The sequence below is a fragment of the Zosterops lateralis genome (genome assembly GCF_965231275.1).
Source record: "Zosterops lateralis genome assembly, chromosome: 5".
Lineage (NCBI taxonomy): Eukaryota > Metazoa > Chordata > Aves > Passeriformes > Zosteropidae > Zosterops > Zosterops lateralis.
In genome coordinates, this window is record NC_139766.1 from 31699508 (window position 1) to 31722250 (window position 22743).

General features: G+C 37.1%; 2 protein-coding genes across 2 annotated transcripts in view; one reads left to right on the forward strand and one right to left on the reverse strand.

Moving 5' to 3' along the window:
- TLR3 (toll like receptor 3) overlaps positions 1-9357 on the reverse strand; it is a 33432-nt gene extending 24075 nt beyond the window's left edge. The window contains exon 1 of the mRNA XM_083860964.1: positions 9225-9357. The gene's annotated coding sequence lies outside the window, so the exon portion shown is untranslated. The remainder of the gene's footprint in view (positions 1-9224) is intronic.
- Positions 9358-9464: 107 nt separating this feature from the next.
- The window catches only part of SORBS2 (sorbin and SH3 domain containing 2), a 203984-nt gene continuing 190705 nt past the window's right edge, over positions 9465-22743 (forward strand). Inside the window, exons 1-2 of the mRNA XM_083860950.1 lie at positions 9465-9672; positions 14437-14558. The gene's annotated coding sequence lies outside the window, so the exon portion shown is untranslated. The remainder of the gene's footprint in view (positions 9673-14436; positions 14559-22743) is intronic.

Consider the following 22743-nt stretch of genomic DNA (forward strand, 5'->3'; position numbering starts at 1 on the left):
TTGTTATTTAGAATGTCTCAAAAAGATGCTTTCACAGAGGTTTGATACCACATTTATCTGCAGAAGACAGAGCAATATAACAGTCAAATTCTTTGCAGCTTGTACAGTATTTTATGAATTTTTTTACTGCATTTTTTTGTTGATCAGCAAGTTTTTCCACAGCTTTGGTGTTTAACGAAACTTATCATCCTTTTGTCAATGTGTAATGAATTGAAATTAATTTAAGGCTGTAAGATAAGCACAATCATCTAGTTTCTTGATAGCAATGAAACCATATTAAGTCTTTCCATGTTAGAACTCTGGAAGCTGACAGTTTTGGGCTTTCCAGGCTGCTTCATTAACTACTTCCCCAACTACTCAAGATCCTTGTTGCAAATCTGTTGTTGCAACAAATACATACATTGTGGCAAATGCAATCTAGCTGGCTTTTAAGCTCTTTAGCTTTCATTTTGATGCTTGAAATGGTTTTGCAATGACATGCAGCAAAGAAAGCTTTCACTTATGACTATATTACTACCCTGGATCAAGCATTAGTAAAAGGAAAAATATTTTTATAGATGCATATGCACATGTAGCCAGCAAGGATAGGAGAACAGTGACATTACAACTAATCACTCAGACTGGCAGCATAGCCTAAGCTCACTACCAGCAGCTGCATGAAAAAACTAAACCATCACAAGAAGCTGATTTTAGATATCCTAAACAGGACATTTAAGGTTTTTGGACTGAATTTTAAGGGTGGTTTTGGATAAACATAACCTTTGCAGATGCCAAAAACCAGTCATGTGGTTTGGAAAGAAGTATTCAAAGATCATTGCTTGAATGGATTTTGGCAGGGTCAAGGCAAAATTCCACCAGTGCCACCCACTTGCAGCACTGCACAAATCATTGTAGAAAACAAAATCTTGAAGAGGCACTTCGTACAAAACTACCAGCCCTCACTTGCAAACTGCATTTTCTAGGAGGTATTAGGGAAATACATTGTGGAATTAGGATAAAGTGACTGTCTATATAAACTCATTTTACATCTGTACTTACCCAAAAGTTTTGATTTAAGGTTGCAGTATTTAGACCTGGCAAGGTCATGATTTGTTTTTCTGATTCCTGTAGTCCCGCCCAAACCCAAACCATTTTGCTATTGAAGCTTTATGTAATATCTAAGAAAAACAGAATCTTTCAGTAGAAATACTTTTTAAGGCTAATCTTGATAATCCAAGGGATGTGCAAAAATCCTTCACCTGAGGAGAAATAATCCCAAGTACCCAAGCACACAGGGATCCATTTGAATGGGAAGTGGCATGGTATCATAAAACCTGGAGATCTTCGTGGAAAATGAGTTGAGCCCAATCTGTGCAGAAAAACATGCCAACATGTTGAGTTGCATTAGCCAGCAGGCTGATGGAGACAGTTCTCTCTCTCTGCTCAGCACTGCTGACACCACTCCCTGGGTACAAGACAGACATAGATATACCAGAGCAGTAAAAGCAATTAAAGGATTGCAGCGTTTTTCATGACAGTTTGAAAGGACTATGAATGTTCAGCCTGGAGAGGTATCTGATGGGAGCATGTGGATTCTGTACCAGACTCTTCCTAGCAGTGGCCAGAGAAAGGATGGAAATACTGGGAATTGTTTAAACAAAAAAGTTTTTACTTAGGGTGATGAAACACTGGAACAGGTTTCAGAGGTGATAAAGTCTCCATTCTTGGAGATATTCAAGACCAGACTGGACACAGCTAATACCAAGCTGCTCTACATGTCCTTCCTTTTCACAGAGCTTTGACTAAATAATCTTCAGAGGTCCTTCCTGCATCTTCAACTATGACTTCAAGGATCCATTCCAAAGAGACCAGGCCAACTTAGTTTCCTTTTAATGTGTTTTCACTTGGTCACGTCTGAGTTCGATTAAAGGAAAGCACCAAATGTACCACTTACAATGAAAGCAAATTTCAGGCTCCCCTTTATTTTATATGTGATTGAGGAAAATATTTTCTGATAATATTGTTAGAAAGCCATGAGCTTTAACTGAGATCTTTACATGATACTGATGAGAAACCAAACCAGTCAATGCAAATGCATTTATTTACACACTTAAGCATTATTAAGCATGCAATTAAACAGAGAAAGTGTAGACTATGCAATACTGCAGCAAACTCAAATGAATTGGTGCACAGTGGTAGTCTACCTCTCTATTTAGATTTTAAATGTAGTTTTGTTCCACCAGGAACAGGGTATAGCAATTCATTTGAAATGTGGGATTAACATCTGCTCCAACAGAGTCTGGAATTTTTGCTGTAAACCATTTGTACTGCACTGGTAGCCTAGGGTGGAGAAATAAATACCTCTTTCAATGTCTGGCAGTAGGTAAGAATTAGAAATGTGACCTAAGGCATGGTATTTTCAGCTCTGCAGGCCTCTATATAATCTAGAAGAGGGAATAAGTTATATAGTACTTCAATTTAAGTAGCCAAAACTGTTAATACTCTTATTGTCCTGAAATGAGAGCTTCTGTTGACTGTTCTCTCTGACAGAAGTGCTGGATCCAAGATAACTTTGCCTTGAACACCTTCCGATCAGCTCTGTGTACAAATGCCAAGACTCACTAACATTCTTTGTCTTGTAGTGTCCCTCATGTAGAGGTCTTCAGAGTCATCACTGAAGAAATTAAATTAAATATTCAAGAACATACAAGTTAGCATCAGTAAAAGAAAATATCTAATGCCATTTTCTTGCTGCAAATACATGTGCACTAGAAAAAGGTGAGGGGGCAAGAAGGTTTCCTCTACTGTAATTTTAGCTTTCAACTAAAATACAGGGGAAATAATACTAAATAATATGTAGAAAACCCATAAAATTATGTAAATCAATAATACAGCATTAGAAGACTCTTGGATTTTTATTACTTATATGTCGGTGAAAATAAAAAAAAAATTAAAAAATTAAGTAGAAAATATATTCAAATTAATTATAAGTGACATGTTCAATTTTGACACTCTTCTGAATATACCCATTGTATATCCCAAATGGGAAAAATATGATCATGTAATAAATTTCTGTATATTGGCAAAGCCAAAATAATTACTGAGCTTTAAACACTTGATTTTTCATTAGAAGCAAACATATCTTTACATCCTTTTATTCCTTCTAAAGAAACTGATAATGTACCTCCTTCACTGGTGTCTTCTTTATCAACAGCAAATTTTTAACTCTGACCATTCTACCACACAGCAGTAAGCAGCCAACATATGCATAAGAAATCTAATACTTGTTTTGTCTTCAGTCCTAGAGCCGAACCTCTCCTGTTTCAACTCTTCTGAGATGATATTAGCTATTGACTCTTCATGCTGGACCTGGGAGTAAAAGTACAGAAAATAGAGCTTTTCTCAGGGTCCTGGTGCTCTAGAACTTCATAGATGCTCCAGTAAATGAAGAACCTCATTTCAGTGACTGGTCGTACTGACTAGGCTGACAATCCTTACTGAGCAGAGGAAAACTAAAATTATTTCATTCATTCAGCAGCATTTGCTGAAGTCTGCTACAAGGAGTTCTATAGGGCCTCAAGAGAAAACTTTGCAAGACTTCTTCTCAACAAAATCTGATTGTGAGATGGTAACAGCTTTCTACCCAGTACCTTATTGTATTGTAAAGGCTCAACACAGCCCTGTTGGAATCAATGGAAGTTATACCCATTTGCATCAGCAAAGGAGCTGGCTGCAACTATTAGTGATCAACAGCAGCTCAAGTATATTCCAAAGAACTTGTTTGTTTTGCATTCTCTCGACTTTGAAAACCATTCAGTTCATGTATAAAAACTTGCACTGTTCAGGAACATGGATCTATTTGCAAGAGGTGACTCATGCTTTTGCTGGAGACAGAATTAAAAGTAAAACAAACTAACTTAAGTTCGAAAGGAAATAAATACACTGGCAGACAGAACTAAAAAGCTCACTGATGTCACCCTATTAATGTCATCCTAGAAAATTACTCTATCAGTCTGCTGCCTGAGCCTAGGATTCTTTCCTTTCTTCTTAATCTTACTTTCTGGACATTATCCAGCTTACTTGATTCACCTCTCAACTTGTAGCCTCTGTCAATCTTTAGAAAAAGAAGCCCTTTGGATTTTTTTCCCCCCTTTCTTCTTGTTGCCAAGGTTTCTGTTTAAAAAGCATGCTTGCTTGACTTTCAGGAATTTCCACCAATATAGAATAGTGATGAGTTACAGCATGTTCAAGAAATGCTCACACTTCCAAGCACAGAAAGAATTGATGACCAACAAGGCAGCTACAGTATTATGGTGCATATATTGCACCATTTTCTTCTTATCAGCAAGAAGCTTCATAAATATTTAGTTGGATTTGTTTGACACTAACAACCAAGATCCTAACATGCCTGACAAACATTTCAGTATGTGTTATCAAGTAAAATGTTACGAGCCGGGTGGACATGAAAAGTATGTCTGGAAAGTTAACAAACTCCTGCTTAAAAACAATACTGCAAAGGATTTCAGTAGAAGTAATTTTTCATTATAATCCTCAAAGTAATTGGGCATGCTGTCAAACATTAACTTTCAAGGTCATGTCTATGTATTTTATATTCCAGAATTTCTCACTAAGCTCAAGCATAAATCAGACTTTCTGTCTTTAAGGGAAAGGAGGTCTAAACCAGAAGAGACAGACAGAGAAGCAGCCTTCCCTCCATTTTTTACATCACCTAGGACAGCAACCTGCGCCTTCCACAAAGTGGGATTATCCTGTGCAGCTCACTTGACTAGGGTTTGTCCTCGTGTCTTTTCCTGGAACTATCTTTCCCTGTGGAAAGTAACTAAAAATTTCCAGCAGCAATTCTTGGTCCTGAACAACTCAGATACCTGGACACAGCTTGAAATTAAATTAATATCCTCATCAGCCATTATTTTATTTCTGACTGAAATGCTCTTAGACTTTTTATCTTGACATCCAAATACTCCCTGAAGAACAAAAATTTTTAAAAACCCATTCACTTTGTTTTGTTTTTTTTTAAAGTTTGCATTTTCTGCTGGAAATTCTCACCAAACAAACTACCCGCTTCATATTTTAAATATTCACTTTCATGCCATGTGGAAAAATGCTGCTACAAGATATCAGAGGAAGTGTGTTTTTCAATGCACCATTTCTCCAGTAACTGCAATATATGAACAACATCATCCAGTGTAAATTTCACTAACACCCCTTTGGTTAATGCTCACTGCTGTCTGGCCTTTGGCCTCTAGATATGTTCAACAGCACATGCTCAGTGCATGGACTTTGGTGAAAGGCAGTGGCAACTTCCTTGGCCCTAAAGCTTCTTGTCATCCTCATTAACACAACTTCCCTTTCCCTGGCATCTATCTTTTTACAAACCTGATTAATAATAATGTTTTAATCTTATGGTGCAATTCAGACCCTGATAGTCAAATGGATTTCTGTTGGGTTAGAAGCAGATTAAAAATCTGGTTCAGAATAACATTCTAGTCAAAATAGAAATTTTTTAATATTAGTTATTTCACTGTCAGATGTGTATAATTTCCCCACACCCTTCTCACCTCAAGAGTTCTGTGCAGGTAGCTTCCTTTATTGTGAACACAGCTTTAATGCAATAAAAAGGAATCCGCCTTCCTGCTAAAATTGCCAGTTATGGAGATTGGAATAATATACCCCAGTTTTTCTCCTATCATATCACAAACTGTGTACAGTACAGAACATTTACAGAACACATTCAGAAGAGATATGTTTACTGCACAGATTGCAACATTTTGCTACCTCAATTTGGTCTTTGGCAGGGAAAGAAGGTCAAGACTGTCAAATAAGCAGCTACCATCAGAATATGGCTTTGGCCTGTGGCTCATTCCCTTGCCAGGACAAGAAATTCTTGGATGGTCAAAAGCAGGGTGCAAGCCAGGTAAATTACCTTGGCAGCCTGGGATATGGTCCATAGACTATTACATCACTATATTTATCTAAGTGTAAAGTTATGCAGGGAGTACAAGCAAACACCTGGGCATAGATAAAGCCTGCTAAAAGCTAACAAGATTTTTCCCTTTTTGCTGGACTCAGAGCTTTCATATTTTTCCATTGTCCAAATTATATAAAGTATTACAGATTTCAGTACTACAGGTTATGAAAATCTTGTTCTTTTCCATTACTCTTAAGGAATTTCAATTTTTCCTTCTAAATGGAATCTACTATATTAAGTGTTGTGCAGAAAAAACCACTCAAATATAAAACTCTTTCCTATCCAAAATACATGAACATGAGTTTACTTCATTGTCATATTTCACTTGCTACTTCTGTCCTTGAATATGGCCACATTTCATTCAGAATTTCAGTCAGGCTGCTTGATGTCAGATAAAATCTTGCCCAGGAAGGGTTTCATGGAAACAAATTGCTCATGCATAAAAATGCACATTACAGGGTATCTCAGCCTACCAGAATTTTACTTGCTCTGCGTTTTGGGGTATTAAACGACATCCAGAAGTCCTACAAACTGTTTTATTTTATGTGTGACAGAGTGGTTCAGCTCCACCTTTCAGGTGAGCAGGTGCCTGCACTGCCTTCCTAACTGGGGTTAAACCACAACACTTGGCTTTAAAAACAAGACACAACACACTGAAAAAAATCAAAACAACTTTGAAGAAACCCACTGTGAACAACACTTAATCTTGTTTTGCTCTGTGCCAACAATCACTCTGGAAAATATTTTGAGGCTAATAAGCCCAGCTGCGAATTAGACAATAATTTAGGACACTCTTTTCAAATTGTATTGTGAGTTATGAGGACATGTTTCACAGAATTGAAGGAGTCGAATATGGAAGTCCCACTAGGTTTTCTGTAGAAAGAAAGTGAAGCTGATAAATTGAATCAAGATGGACAAATGGAAAAATTATAACGTAACTATTCACAAGAAAGTCTCTAATTATTCTCTAGTGGGACATTTTCAAGACACAATTTAAGATTAATCCATCATCAATAGAAAAGTTTTATGCAGAGAAGTGCTTGTAGCAAAATCACTTTTATCTTTAACAGTGAGAAGGCCAATTGTCTTCAAATATGTGGCCACCAGTCACTGTTTTTAGTAGTGTAAAAATATCTGATCCTTGTTGCCAAGCACCATTTTTAGATACACCTCAGCAAACACAGCACTCCATCTGTTAAGCAAACATTATGATATCTGTTTTAGAGTCTTTAAAAAGCAGTGAAAAACAAAAGGAATCCTGGTAAAGAAGTGGGACAACAACATAAAGGTAAATTTGGTGTGTGTTTTACACACATTTTTCCTCCTTGTGTACTCTTATCTCTGCTGTTCCTGTTCACATTATGTTGCAGCTACTAGCAAAGGCAAGAGAAGTAATCTGAAGATGTAGGCAGAGTCCTTTGCTTTCTAAACATGTAACTGAACATATTCTAGAGATTTGAACTGTAATTATAACACATCACTGAATCTTTCCTTTCTGTTATGAAATTTAGACCAAAATATTATTTAATTGCAATGTAAATACCTTTAATCAAGCACAAACAATTGTAACTATGAACACCAAATTTTGTCCCTCAGTTGGTGTTTCTATTGGCTACTGCAATCTTTTACATGCTGAAATGTCAGGCTGGCAAAAACTTTGTTACAGTGCTATAAGAGTTATTGCTCTTTAGAAGGGTCACTACTTGTAGTATGAAAAATTCAAGCTGAAAGTGATATATTTGAGGACAACTTTCCTTTTCATCCAGCCATTACTAAAAGATTAAGCAGGACAGAACACAATAGACTCTTCAGTTAAAATAGGAGATGCCCAAATGCAACTTTTTATGGAAGGTTTACTACTGCAAAGTAAAGAATCTCTAGATCTACATTACCCAACTCAGAAAGAATTGGTTTAAACTTCTTTGGCAACAATTTAAAATTCTTAAATTTATTCAGTATCGCCAAAAGCAAAACAGCTACTGGAAAAACAACAGAGAGCCTACTTTCTTACCAAAAATAAAGTAAAAATGGTAGCAAAACATAAGTATGAAAACGTTCTGTTTTGAGAAGGGAAGACACCCTTAAAAGGTAGCACCAATTTCTAAATTGCCTCAAACATGTTTAAAAGGTGCTCTCTGTAATTTATGCTTCATCCTAGCCCAGGAAAGATGTAAAAGTTTCCATATTTTTTATGCTGGGCTACGAAGAAGGAGTGTTTGTGGTAAATCATTGATTGCTATAGGAAGGCATCTGGGTGTCTCAGGCACCACACAGTTACCTCACTTCTGAACCATTCACCAAGACAGGACGGCTGATGGCAGCAATATATCCTTTTCATAAGCTTTGCTTTGCCATGGTTCCAACTGAGTCATTCATAGACTGCTGTCTTCCTAACGGGCAAGAATAGACCTCCAGTGCTGGCTTACAGCTTTCTACCTCCTCCAGTGATGTAGGCAACAGATTGTTCACTCGGGTCCTTTTCAGATAAAAAACTCTGGATGATGAAAGCAATCTGTTCCAATTTAAAAAATCCATGTTAAAACCATTGCAACTCTTCCTACTGACTGCGATGTCATCAACTATCTCTGCAGCCACTGAAGTTGCCTGAGTGTAGGTGTATTCACAAACCTACTGTATGAACAGCATTACCATAGCAATCACAGCTCCCAGCAGCACTACCTTGAGGCATTTAAAGCTAAACCTGGTTTTGATGGAATTAAAATTTAGCAGTACATGTCAAGTTCACAGCAGTACAGAGTGCACCACAACAGGCAGAATCAAGCTTAACACCTCACAGGGCACTTCTCTGTTTCAATAAACTGGGTCAGTATCTGCATTTCACAATCTAGATCTACAAACACAGCATAGGTGAGTAACAGCCCAGCAAAAAGAGGTCTTCAAAATATTGCTGTCAAGACAAGAACAATGAAACTTAAAAATCAGTGATTGCAACAGGTGACAGATCCCATCTTTACCTGTTGCTGCAGCCAAGCACCATCTTAATTATGCCTAAGAAAATTCTAAATAGCCATAAAAAATAATGTAAAACAATATTCTCTTTTAACTCCTATGACAGCACACACGCAGTATCTCTCAAAACCAATAAATCCATACAGTCATGAATTGCTACATTCAGCATGAAGACACTTTATAATAATTCCTCCAGTGCTATTACTTTTGGTAGGTTTTTAGAAGGATAAACCTATAACCTGCATCTCAAGTAAGCACTATTTAGGTGTTAGAGTACCATACTCACTTGTCAAATTTTCCTCCTCCTCTTCATTTCAACTTTTGCCCACCACCTCTTTCCTCTACAGCAAACAAAAAAAATTTGGACATTATCAGTCACCTTTACCCTGTCTCTGAACACCCCAGGTATAACAGTGTGCTTGGCACAGCCAGCAGTATCTGTAATGAAAGTAGTTTCATACCAATCAAGTTAAATTATAACCCATACTAGCCTCAGTCCAAATTCTAAAAAGACCACCAGCATTAGACAGAAAAACGTCAGTGATTCCTAACCTGGGAACTTTACCCATCTGTAGCACACCAGTAGAGCCTTCCAGGCATCACAAGTATTACAGCTTCAGAGAATCACCTTGCAAAACCTAACTGCACTGCCTTATCCTTCCAGTTCCATCTGGATTGTGCATTAAGACAACAGCAAACAAAAATCACTGCTGAATTGAGGTGACCGGAAACAGGTAGGTGCTGAGAGGGGATGTGAGCTGGCTGGGCGTTGGGTAGCTTCTATATCTGCTAGTCAATAATAAAGTTGAGAAGGATGGGAAAGATACAAATTAAAGTGTAATAGTCCAAAAAGCATGTGTTCTAAAGCAGGGAGTCAGAAGAGAATAGTCAGAGTAGAAGCTGAAATCTGAATTGGACTAGAGCAGCTTTCTGTGAATTTGTCTTAAAGTGGATCTCAAGTCTTTCCAGAGAAAGGTGGTCAGTTTAAGTATTAAGGAGGTAACTAATAAAAGCAGCACTAAAAAATCCACAGATGGTAAGATAACACATGATTTTTAACTTTTTCTAAGGTTGTGTTTTGCTTTGCTTCTCCCTCTAGATAAACCTAAAATGTGGGGAAGGGAGGTGGGTAGTTAACTAAGAAAATCATGCACAGAAGTTAAAGTCATCCCTCATGCAGCTTGTCCTTGTTGCAGGCACCTGCCACTCAGAGGCACCCATCCCCACTTGCTGGAATGGCTTTTTTCCAAGTTGAGGCTTCCTCAAACATAAATCACTGCACTCATCACACTGTTGCTGCCTACAAGGCCCACACAGCAAATGGAAGTTGCGCAAAATTAGTGGTCAGTCCAGGACAAGGCTTTCTCCTTACCCCAGAGAACATACCTTTTTGCATAGCTACAAGCCTGCCCTAACAGGATTCACTTTGCTCACAATCACCACAGCAAGCTTTTGCCCACCATGTCTTGCCTCACAATCCCATCACCCCTGGACAAGGCTCCTCCCTACATATCCTCAGTCTTTTCTTGAGACCTTCTGTCCCACTCAGTGGTGGCTTCTGCTTTCCAAACAACCACTTTTCACAAGACTGGAAGCCTGCTCTAAACACGAGGCACTCTGCACATGGGTAAGGTCCCCCCCACATAACAAGTCCTCTCTTGGAAGACAAGCCCACCAAAACATGAGGCATTGAGCCCATGAATAGCATCAGTGTGCTCTCCTGCCACCCCCACCACCTTCACACCATATGGAAGCTGCACACATGCATGTGCAAGCCTTTCAGAAGGCTGTCCTTCCTCCAACAGCTCCCTGCTCACAGGCCCACAAGCTTTCCTCAATCCCTTAGCCTATGGACCCATGCTGCCACAGCACACTTTACCCTGCCACTTTTAAAGGCATTTTCTCCTTCTGGACAAATCAATTTGTCTGTTCCCAGCCATCTCCCCAGCCCTGATCCCTTTTCCATAGACTGCAAGCTCACCCAAATGCTTATAAAAGGCCCTTTGCTGGTGAGCACCATCTGGTGTGTGCCCTTCCTGTGGAAGGCATATACTGCTCTGCAGTTTCCTGTGGAAACCTTTCCTGACATCATCCAGAGAGTACTTTCTCCACAAGCCCAAAAATCTGCTTCAGAGGAGACCTTCAGCCTCTGAACACTACAATAGCCTCAGTCCTAGTGGTCCCACAGCAGGAAGACACTTCTCACAAGAATGTGTCACTCTGGGGTGAAGTTGCACTGCTCACTGGCTATTCATTTCTCACAAGAGTGCAAGCCTGGCCAAAAGCTATCTCCTCACTTCAGGAATACCACCATAGGATCTTCCCGCCCGTGACACCCACACAAGCATCTGCCAATCCTTCAGAAGGCTTGTGCCCAGCCCTGCAGGACATACCCACCTCTCCTGCACAAGGCCTTCTTTCTCTATTCCATATTCTTCCTTCTCTAACTCCACAATTTACTTCAATTGTGAATGCAATTGTGAGCAACACAGGATTGTTGTTTCTATGTGTGCAGTGGCAAAATAGTTGTCATTACATAAAGCATGAGAAGTGATACAAATGTTTATTCTTGGCTTTTCTTGGGCTGCTAATGATTAATTCTTAATGTTTCACAGTTCCCCCTTAAAATTTTAATACAAGGCTGATAACTAGAGTGGAATGAGTAGGTCTTTGATAACTATTACTAGTTATGATAATAGCTATAAAAAACAATCAAGTTCCAATGCTGCTTTGTTTTATATCCTTTTTCCTCTAGTCAACTTTCTGACAGTTTCTTTAGCAGTAATGTGCCAAAAGTAAAGAATTGGTTTCTGCTAGAAAGCAATCGTTTTCTAATCTTTTATGGGTTTTTTTTTTTTAAGTTTTAATCTAGTAGTTATATGGGAGGCTAAGATTGTGAGACAACTATACAGAAAGATAGCACACAGATATTATTTGAGATAAAGAGCCACACCAATTCCTGTAATCTAACCGTATCCTTTACTTTCTGCAAGATGAGGGAAGTGAGTTTTGGTATTTTTAAGGAACAGTTGAAGACCTTAAACCCTAGAGAAACTGAATTTCTCAGTGAGAACTTACTGGATGTTGCTATAGTGTCAAAATAAAAAAACCTGTTATAGTCTACCAGAAAGCAGAGCATTTAACTTTGCAATATTTGTTCTTTGTGGAAATGACTCCAACTGTTTGCTGTAATATCTACCCAATGGCACACAAGCTTTGGAGCACCAATAGCTATGAAATCTTGCTTTCAAACTACAAAAGCTTTGGACCTTGGGGCTGAATTGTAGGCATGATAGAAAAATCTTGTTCTTCCTAAAAGTTAATTCTGTGGTGTGAATGAGGCAGGCTTGTTTCTGTACAGTTCCCTCCTGTTTTAAGATTTTTCAAATTATGTGGGTGTGTGATTTTTACCTTGATTCTTTTTACCACACCTCCTTAAAGACATTGCTTATGGGATTAAATAGAGTCTTATTTTTTTTCTTAAAAGGAGAAAAATTTTATGCATGAAATTTAAATATCTACCATACTAAGTTTTTAGTTTGCTGGCCCTGGTAGGTTGTCACTTATTCAACTTTCATATATTTTATTTAAGTCATTCATTGAGAAACTATTTCTGTGAGATTTAATTTTGGTACTGAATGGCTTAATGATAGAAGCCTTGAGTTGGTTGAGAATGGTCAAGATGTCTTTTCTTTAAAAATACCAACAAAAGAAATGTGTTCTATGCTTACTGATGAGAAGAACAGCTCCAGTATCTCTCCTAGTCTTTTTCCAAGCCTTTAATTGCTTTCATAATATTGGATTAAGGAAAGCAGGGTCAACTAAAATAACATGAATTGTATGCTTACCAAAATACAGTAATTCAAATTTAAAAAAACATATTGCACAGAACATGACCAGGCTTCACACTAATAAAAACTTAGTGTAGACAAAATCACTGGAATATGTCAAGAAATAGTGAAAGTTAGAATAAGAACTACGTTGTCTTCACCCTGGATAAAGCATCTGTAGATGGAGTTTCATTTTGCTACTATGAACTTCTTGTGTTTTCTATGGCAAATGTGTTTTAAGAACTAAGTCATTAATGATGATAGAGGGATTTTTGGTGCCTGTGGCTCCTGAGCTTTTGAGAGAAGTAAGAGAGAACTATCAGAGCACTAACTTGTTTTGCTGTGGCAAGATTGTGAAAACTCAAACTCTGCTTGGCTTATAAATTAAGGTAGAAGTTCGCCACACAATTGATCTCAGTGTAACCCCCTTTCCTAGTGCTGCTGGGCAGGGCACAAGAATTAGAGTGTAACCCATTTATTATGAAGCAGCTGAATCCTTGTGGAGGGGAATATGAGCTAGAATTATTTGCACAGTTTTATTGGTGCAAGGCTAGAGGGGAGTTTGCTTTTCATGAAAACTGTATCAACTTTGGCAGAGGAACAGAACTTAAGTTTCTTCAGAGTCTTACATCTTTAATATTTTCATTTCTGAGGAAACAGTGAACTGTTTCATTGAAGATTTTGAAGTGTAATGTATGTGTAAAAATAACAAGCCTACCAAATACCAGCAAGATGCCAAAATAAATGATAATTACAACTGCATTTACTACAAGGAATATAAAAGTGACCTTTCAAAAACCAACTGATAAGTGAAAAGACTCTGTAATAGCATAGAGTCAGAGTAGGTATTTTCAGATTTTCCTGCATGTGTGTGGCTTAACTGAAGATTCACTAACTCTTCACTGAGACTGCCATTACAGTCATATTTCTGTGACAAAGTTAGCTGTCTCCTTTGCATTTGTTAGGGGTATCATCTTGGAAGTTACATTGTCTGGGTACAATCAACAGTTTAAAACTACAGTGGTAAAAGATTTTGTCGTTAGACAGGATAGGATAAAATATTACTTTTAAGTTTTGGAATCTGCCATTTACTGACAGGTAAAGACAAAGCACAGTTTGCAGTCCTGGTTGCCTCAGGTAGTCCACCTCTGTTTAACAGTATAACTAAATAGTAGAAATAATTACATCTTTTATACTGCTTTCATTTATTCCCTTTTAACATCACCTGTCTCCTAGGAACTTTCAATTTAAGACATTGCACCTGATCTTAACTTAGGAAATACAGTTCTGAATGGAGAAAATTACAAGTGTCTACTGTAATATAAATGGTATTTCAACACAACTGGCCACAAACCTCAGCTAATTTTCTGCCGATATATTCTTAACCTGGGTGAAATGCTATAAGTAGTCTTATCTGCTATTCCTGTAGTTGCCCATTCGGCTGTTGCATTCCTGGTTAACTCCAGGGCATTTTTATCTAGATTGATATCAGTGATAAGGAAAACCCATAGAGCAGAAGCCAGGCTGGGAGGAGAGGAAGTGTCAGGTGTCGGGCTTCTGCCATGTGAGTTGTGAATTGAGAGGTAAAGACGCTTCTGTTTTTCTGTTTACACAGTTTTACTATTGTGTAATGTTCTGTTCCAAACTCTTTTCTCCTTTTTTTCTCAGAGACAAGTTTGCAAGTGCTTCCAAGACTCTGCCAAGTTTGAAGTAGGCAGTGAAGACTGATGCTATTTCTGCCCTAGACAGCTGCTTGCCCTCTGCCTTCCAGTACTGAGCTGTGACTAATAGTAAGTGGGGGATATAATGAACAACTGGAAGCTTGCACAATAATGTTATTCAAAGTACTGTGTGCCATTGTCAATATAAACTCAAACATATTGAATGCTATCATATTAACCTAGCAGCCTTCCAAATTGCCTGGTAGACTCTGAAAGCCTTCCTTAATTGAGACTTGGTAAAATCCTGGCAGATTATATTAAATAACTGGATGTTGTGCTCTTAAGCTTTTCTAATGGAGATTAAAATCTTTGTCAGTTCTGCTTTCTACAGTGTAACCTTACATAGGCCCATATGTTGTACTTGAATGTGCTAAAGAGTCTCACTGAGATTGGAGAAAATGCCAATCCCCTGAGGATGTGACCACCCTCTAGGTTTTTTCTTAAATCTCATAGCTGTACTTTTTTTATTCATTCTTTGAAGCAGCTGCTCTTTTTTCTGACATTTTTCATTTCAACACATAGGATATAACACTGACTTCTGGTCAAGGCTTTGCATTCCAGCAGTGTTGAAATCTGGCTGCTAGTACATCATGTACTTTGAGGCTGGGTCCTGTGGTTAATATACAGAAATAGTGTATTTAGTAGCAGGGTGCTAGTTCCACTAGCTATTTACCTTTTTGAATAGTAAGTGCTATGAAAATAAGTGAGAATTGTTTAGAAGAACTTGCCATTTAAGAACTACACATCCTGGGATTTGGTAGCCCAAGGGTACAGATCAAATTTATTTGTGGAAATGAGTTTGCAGGTGATGGCTACCACAGAGAAAAGAGCCAACAAATTCTCCATTAGTTGCAGATAAATCTGTCTGTGCTTTCTTGAAGCCCAACTGCCTCTGTCCCTTGAAGTTCTGGGAGTGCCCCAGATTTGTAAACAGGGCTTGTTCTATGCAGAATTGAGTTTGCTGTAGGACTAATGCCTCAGATAACAGCAGCATGTCTGTATTGGTAGGTTTTAACCTGTTAACACACTAACTGGTATTTTTCAAGTGTCCTTCAAGTAGCACACAACATTTTTCAAGGAAAAATAGAGGAATATTAACTCTGTTGAATATTTGTAACATTTACTTGATTAGTGATTGTTTCAGCTCAGTAACCTGCTAACTTTTGATAAATCTTGCTTTCACTGGAAGCAATTAGCTTTTTTAACAGTCAGAGCTTTTGGACTCATATAACACTTGGCTTTCTATCTTAAAAAAGAGTTTCTAGTTCATGGAAACATAAACCAAAGTGCACTGTAAAGGTGGTGCAAAGACTGGGATTATTTCACACTCATTAGTAACTTGACCTATTTGGCAAAGGTAAGTGGCTGATCTTTGTTTTTAATGTTGAGATTTTTATTTAATAATGCAAGAAAATTAAATTGTGGCACACAGGGGAGTTTTGTTTCTGTAATGCTTTTCTTGTGACTTGAGACACATTTCCTGTGTTCTTCCAAGATCTGTTATGATTACAGCATTGACTTCATTATGATTACAGCATTGACTTCATTTCTTCATGCTGTCCTCCAAAATATTGCTTAAAAAAAAACAAAGCCACTTTACATGAAACCTTTTAGATTCATTTTCTCAAGACACATTTAAGAAAAGACACTGTTCTTGTTTAAGGGAACTTCATGAGGAATTCTGGTATAACTTGCCAGAAGTAACTTAGAAATCAGTTTAAGGTATTTTCAAATATGTATCTGTCATGCCTAAAGAATACCTGTGCCAAAACTTCTGATACTGCTTGAAAAACACCTTTAAGTAGAATAGTGAAAATAGCAGTGTACTGAGATTAATATACTAGCTCTTTCTATATTAAGGTTTATTGGAGGGCTTTTATAAAGCTCTTCTTTTGCCTTGATGTTTGATCTCCTTATGGAAACTAATGAGTCTAAATTTTCTTCTGGTTCTATAGATGCTGATGTTATCTGAGTGATGCATTTTAATTTCATGTAATAGACTTGCCTTGAAATTATGCATTTTGTCACTTGCAAAAATTTCACTTCATATTCTCCACTGCAACTTTCTCTACTGAATGGAAATGAAAGTGTATATGTGATTTACAAACACAGATTTAGAATGCTAACTCTAATCCCATTTCCTTCTGAGTGCTGATTGAATTTAGTCTTAGTGAATTATACTGCTGTTAGACATCAGTTCAGTTACTTTAAGTCCTGGTGGATGGCTAGAATGTGCTCATATAGATATTGTTAGTGCCCTGCAGCTGGGAAAATGTAGCCGAACATTTCAATAGGTGATGGTTGACCTAGCATAGCTCTGTTGTACATAAATGCACAAGGAAAACTTCAATTATGTGAACTTCTTTAAATATTTGAATGCAATTTGTAGCTGAATAAAAGGCTTTGTTTAATCTTAAAAAGGCCATAAAGTAGACCGGTTGATTCCTGATTACTTTGCATTTTCTGGTGCAACAAAAATGTCAACATTATTAGCAAATTATATATTAAAAAAATGTGTTGGGTCATTTACTTTCAAAAATGGAGACATTGAAAATTTTGAAAATCCTCACCCACACTCTCAAAATTTAAAGTTTACAGTGGAAGAACTTTAGATGTTAGGTACTCTGACTGGATTAAACTGTCCATGTACATTTGACCTTGAAAATAATTTTCAAGCTGGTTGCAAAATGGGATTTACTTCAATATAGGCATCCAAATTCAGAAAAGTGATTCTGGAAGCCAGTGCTGTTTCCTAATCTTCAGTTAACCTTGGGAACTGGGATTTGTTAGTCTGGGGATTGTAAAGATGGGGGCAGGGAAGGTTTGAAAAGGATATTTTATGGCTTTTGCACATACATAGCATTGAGATAGCACTGTAGCTTTGACAAGTCTCAGCATATTAACACCTATTCATACCAAAACCCAAACAGGATTCATAAATCCTTTCTCTGCCTGAGAGCTGGTTCTGGCACCTCTCATCAGAAAGTGTGTTTAGCACGACTTCTGGTTGGTTTTCTGAGCAGCCTGTTGTCTCCCACAACAAGGGGAAGGTGCATAAAGGTGCCTTTACAGGGTGGCTTGGTGCTAACAATTTACCTCATACATGTGAATTGAAGTTTTTCTCCCTCTGATGTGAGCAGGCCCTTAACCATGTTTCCAACTTCATTTGTATATAACTGGAAGGCTTTAAGCTTTGGCTGTTTATTGAAAGCTCTATACTGAGCTGAAGAATATTTCACAGGAAGAAGACATGGGACTGGTACAGGAGTGTACCAGTGAGATTCCCAATCCTCTTGTGTGCACCAAACAACGAGGTATCACAGACATTTTTATCATAGCTATAGTAGCAAGAACAAGCCCTTAAAAGACATGCTAATAGCTGCTGCATGTATGAAGACAAGATTTGTATTACACTCTTTGTACAGGTGACAATACCAATGTTCTGTAAGTTTTAAAGGTCTGGAGAGGTTTGGGGTTTTGTTTAAAAGAACATCTGAGAAGATTGTATCACAATATTTGAATATTTGAATATTTGAAGGTTTTAATGGTAGAATTCTCATTCTCCCTAGATAGATACAATATGCTGATTTTTAATATGCTGATATATTGTCCTCACTGGTGAGCATTCACTATGCACTGCAACATCAGGAGAATTATCACCTTCATTGTTAAAAGATCTGTATGAAAGCCTTTCAATATCAGGAAACATCCTGTTTTTTCACTCAAAAACTGAGAGTAGTCGGCATATATTATGTGCTTGCCATTGGTTACTTTGTGTTGGTAGTTTCATTTAGTCTTGTAAAATCAAAAATAGATACAAGAATGCTATTCTTGTTTAAGTGATGCAATTCATAATACCCTTCTAAGATGGATTAGGTAACCTTATTTAACTCTATCCTTTAGAAGTCTTTAATAACCTTAACATATCTGTCATTCCCATCTGTTTTAATTTAAGGCTGATTATGCTAACATGCTTTAAAACTGCAAGCCACCTTGTTTTCAATATTGTTTTAAGCAGATAGAGCTTACAGTATTTTCAGAATATAAACACAAAGCTTGCTATTGTGAAGCAATTAATTTTATTAGGCTTGTCCTTGTTTAGTCTACATGTAAGCTTGGAAAGCTATAAACCTTTTTTGAGAAGCTTTTCTTGGTTTGGAATTTCCCCTCCCCCAGGCAAGCTCTGCTAACCTGCTACTGTTTCTGTAACTGTCAGTTTTCTGAATGTGTCTCCTGGGAAATAAATGAGCCCAGCTGAAGGTTAAGGTGTGAATAGTGAGCTCAGCAGCCATCCTGTCAGATGGGCAAGGAGGTAAAGGTTTGATGCTTCCTAACAAGTAACAGATCTGATTGTGCTTCTTCACTGTGTGTGAATGCAACACATATGTTGTAAATGCCTTGTGGGGTAGTAAAGGCTGCCATGCAGGACAGAGAAGAAAGGGCAACACTGGAAGGGTACAGGCATATGCTGTGTTGTAACCCTGCACACTGTCTGGCAAGCAGGCTGCAAATATTTTTGCTAGAGTGTTCTCATTTCAAGGTATTCATATTTTCATTGTAATTGAATGTTTCCTTCAAAATAGAAGATTTTTTTGGGACTGCTAGACTATTGATGCATTAGGTTAAAGGATATATTTCAAGAAAGCACTTTTTAAATGTAAATTATTATTTTTTAAAGTGATTAAATTGCATTTATTGGTAATTGATCTCCATTGAATATTTTATGTTTTTAAGTTTTAACTAAGCTGGAAAAGATGGCTAATTACAAAAGCCTTTTTCTGCTTCTATAAATTTGTTTTGTGTATTGCTGTGAAACAAATGGCACTTAAATATGTAGTCAGAATGGAAAAGAAACTGCTGCTGGGGTGACAAGGTATATCTTATTAATGATCTACATGTCCATATTTAAGGAATGGTGAAAGGAGACTAACCTGCAGACTAATAACTGAGTCAGACTATGGCTATGCAGTGGATTACACTAGTGGAAATGGAAGTTTGGTGGAAGTGGATTGCTTGAAATATGCTCAATGGTAACGCTGAGTAGTGACATGGGGGCTATCATAGTAATGTTGTCAAGAGTTGTAAAAAAGCTGGTATTAGTATGTTGAACACTTTTGTTCATCTCAGGGAAATTTAAAAGACAGTTCAATAAGCTGAAGCTAAAGATATAGAGAAATTTAATTGACCAGAAACTCTACAGGGTGTGAATGTCATCTTTTGTCTTCTGTCTATAGCATCCATCTATCAGCACAGATAGGTGTAGTGTATGTGAATAAATACAATACTTCTAAACAGAGGCTATCTTATAAATAGAGCTATCTTATTCTGATAGCTCTATTGTTTGTTTCAATACTGGAAAGTAGCAACAATTGTATTTAAGTGTTTGTAATGAAATGTGACATATGCCAAGTCAGTCCATGTGTGCAGCATGTTAGTAGTGTGTATAAGTGTAATACAGAAACTGATGGCATGTTCTGAAATTATAGGGCCAAATCAGAGTTCTGATCTTTGTTATCTTGCTAGGATTGCATCTTCAAAGTTCGTTTAAGTTTAAATCTTGATTTGATATGCAGGAACAAATTGATTAGCTGCTTATGTCTATAATTTTCTCAACTCAAACTAGTTCATATTCTTACCAAAGCACTGGCAGGTCTGAACTTCAGTGGATGCAGGTTATATCTTGTATTATTGGTCAAATACTTAATATGTGAAAAGCTCACCAATCATTATGATAGATTTTCCGTTCCAGATGCCATACTTTCTTTTAAATGCTTCCAAATTAACTAAATGTTACCCTCTAATATAGCTGTACAGTCTACAGATAATGTATTCTCAGATGAACTGCTAAACACAGGCAATTTTATTTATTTCCCTGTCAATATTCCGATCACACACTTTTGTTACCCTGCTTCACTTTAGCTGCCTATCCATTTCCTCATGTTTAAATACTTTATGCTTTGCACATATTTTGATTTCTGGATTCTCTACAGAGAAAAACAACAACAACAAGAACAACAAAACTTATCATTATAGCAATTAAAAGTCATGAAGAGTTAGATATAGACAGAACTTCAAATAGCTTATATCTAAAATAATCTAATAGTAAATCTAAATAGTAAAACCTGGTTGTTCAATTCTTTTCCTTCAGACAGCTTTAAGTGAAAAGAAGGAAAAAAAGGTCTCTGTGTTTTTCCAGCTGTTCTGTGGCACTTTGGAGTATTTCTGTTTCATGTATAGGAATATAACTCTATATATGAGTGTATATACATATATATATTCGGATAACAGGAGAACTGGGCAAGTACTCAGTGGGGTGTTTTTGTGCCAAATTAAAAAAGTCATCAATGATTTACACTTCATAAAAGCAGTGCTTGGAGGAAAATTTCTTGGGGTTAAGTAACTTTGAACTGTATATTTCTGTGAAGAAAAAGAAAAAAAGCGTTTGCTTTAGATTTTGATTTTTTTTTTAGTGTTCAACTTTTTCTAAGGATCACATGCCTTTGGCACTGGAGAAGGGAAAACCTGATCTTAAATAAACATTAAGAAAAGGTGTGTATGAGCCTGAAAACTGATTTCCTGGGGTGAATGGGGTAAGGGTGAAGATGAGTTCTTTAAAAGAACAAACGGGAGAAAATAATCAAGAGTAACAGTACCATTTACAAAAGTTAATGCACTTAATTTTTGTAATTGTATTTATCTTCCAACTTTTTTTCTTTGCAAGGGGACAAGGTTCATGGGAAGTTAGTTACAGAAAAGTTGCAAAGACTAATGGACTAAAGGTCACCTTAGGCACTAAGTTTTACTAGTTTCATGGAGGAGACTCCATAGTAAGTGATTATTTCACAGCCATCTTATGAGTGTGTCTTTCTAGATACAGCTTCTTCAGCTCATAGGTTGTTTCAGTGTGATAACTGGGCACCAAAAAGGACTCCTTTTCCTACAGATCTACAAGAAGATAGAAAACCATAATACTGCAGTCATAGACTGGGAGGCAGGAAGCATGGGAATATCTTTATTAAAGCCTTATTAAGAGACTGCATTAGAAAAGAAAGTCAAGGAAGTTGTTCCTATTTCATCTGTAGATACTAAGACCAACAATGTTTCTTAATAGTTCTAGTTAATATCAATGCAAATTTAAGGTCCCTCTATTAATGGCACAAAAAAAAAAAATCATTTATGGAGGACCTTCAGGTGTTTCCATTAACAAATAATGTAGTTAGGCAAGATGAATCTGTAAAATATGTGATGCCATGGATCTGTTATCCACTCTGCACTTAGGGTGGAAATGCTTCACAAGATCATGCTAGAATTAGCCCAGACTGAGTGAACCAAGATGGTATATCTACCACAAAAAACGCATGTAATTTGTGTTCTTGGGAGGTATTTGTCAATATAGCTAATAAAAGACAAAACTTAGACTTCAGAGCACATCATATATTAGGTAATCAGAGTTCTGTAAAGTTAGGCTTTTTAGATTTCCATGTTTTCTTATTTGTGTAGGCCTTCAAATTTATTGTTACTCATACCTTGATATATACACATCTAAACTGATGTATCAGAGATTAAAGTCAGTTTATAATGTCAATTACTTAAAGTTAACAAATTAGAATACCACTTAAAAGAAATACTCAAAAGTCTCTGCGCAATCAAATTCAAAATAGCTAATTAAGAACCACCAGATAGTTATTTTGTTCTCTTAATATTTACTGGATTTTAGCTGTCTGAGTAGGCACCTATTGGACAGACCATTTCCATTAAATGCCTTCCTTGAAAATATATAGTCTTTGAGTAATTTAACTATTACTGGTAAGGAAAGAAAGGTCAATCTTTATATAGAGCAGTGAAGGATAAATTGACATAATCATCAATGCCTCAGGGCTATAAGAGCAATCTGTTTCCTCAGATAAAGTAAAGCCAGCCTTTTATAATATCTGCATTTTAATTTGTTTTGCTCGCTAGACTTAAAAACAGGCAATGGTTTTTTATAGACGTATAGGCATTTTGTGTATACTTATTTGGATATTGAACACATGTTCTCTTTCTGTAGAAATGTGTTTTCTTGCAAGCCTGACGGGTATGGCATACAAGATATGCCAAGCTGGTTTTATACAAAGGTAGTGCTTGCAACTGTGCTATAAAAGCTTGAAAACTGGGCCCTGTGTTTCTCAGCAGCAGACATGGGGAAGCAGAGGTTTGAAGCCTTCGCCAGAAAGTCTGTGAAACACACCAAATACTTCATAAAACTATTGGAATA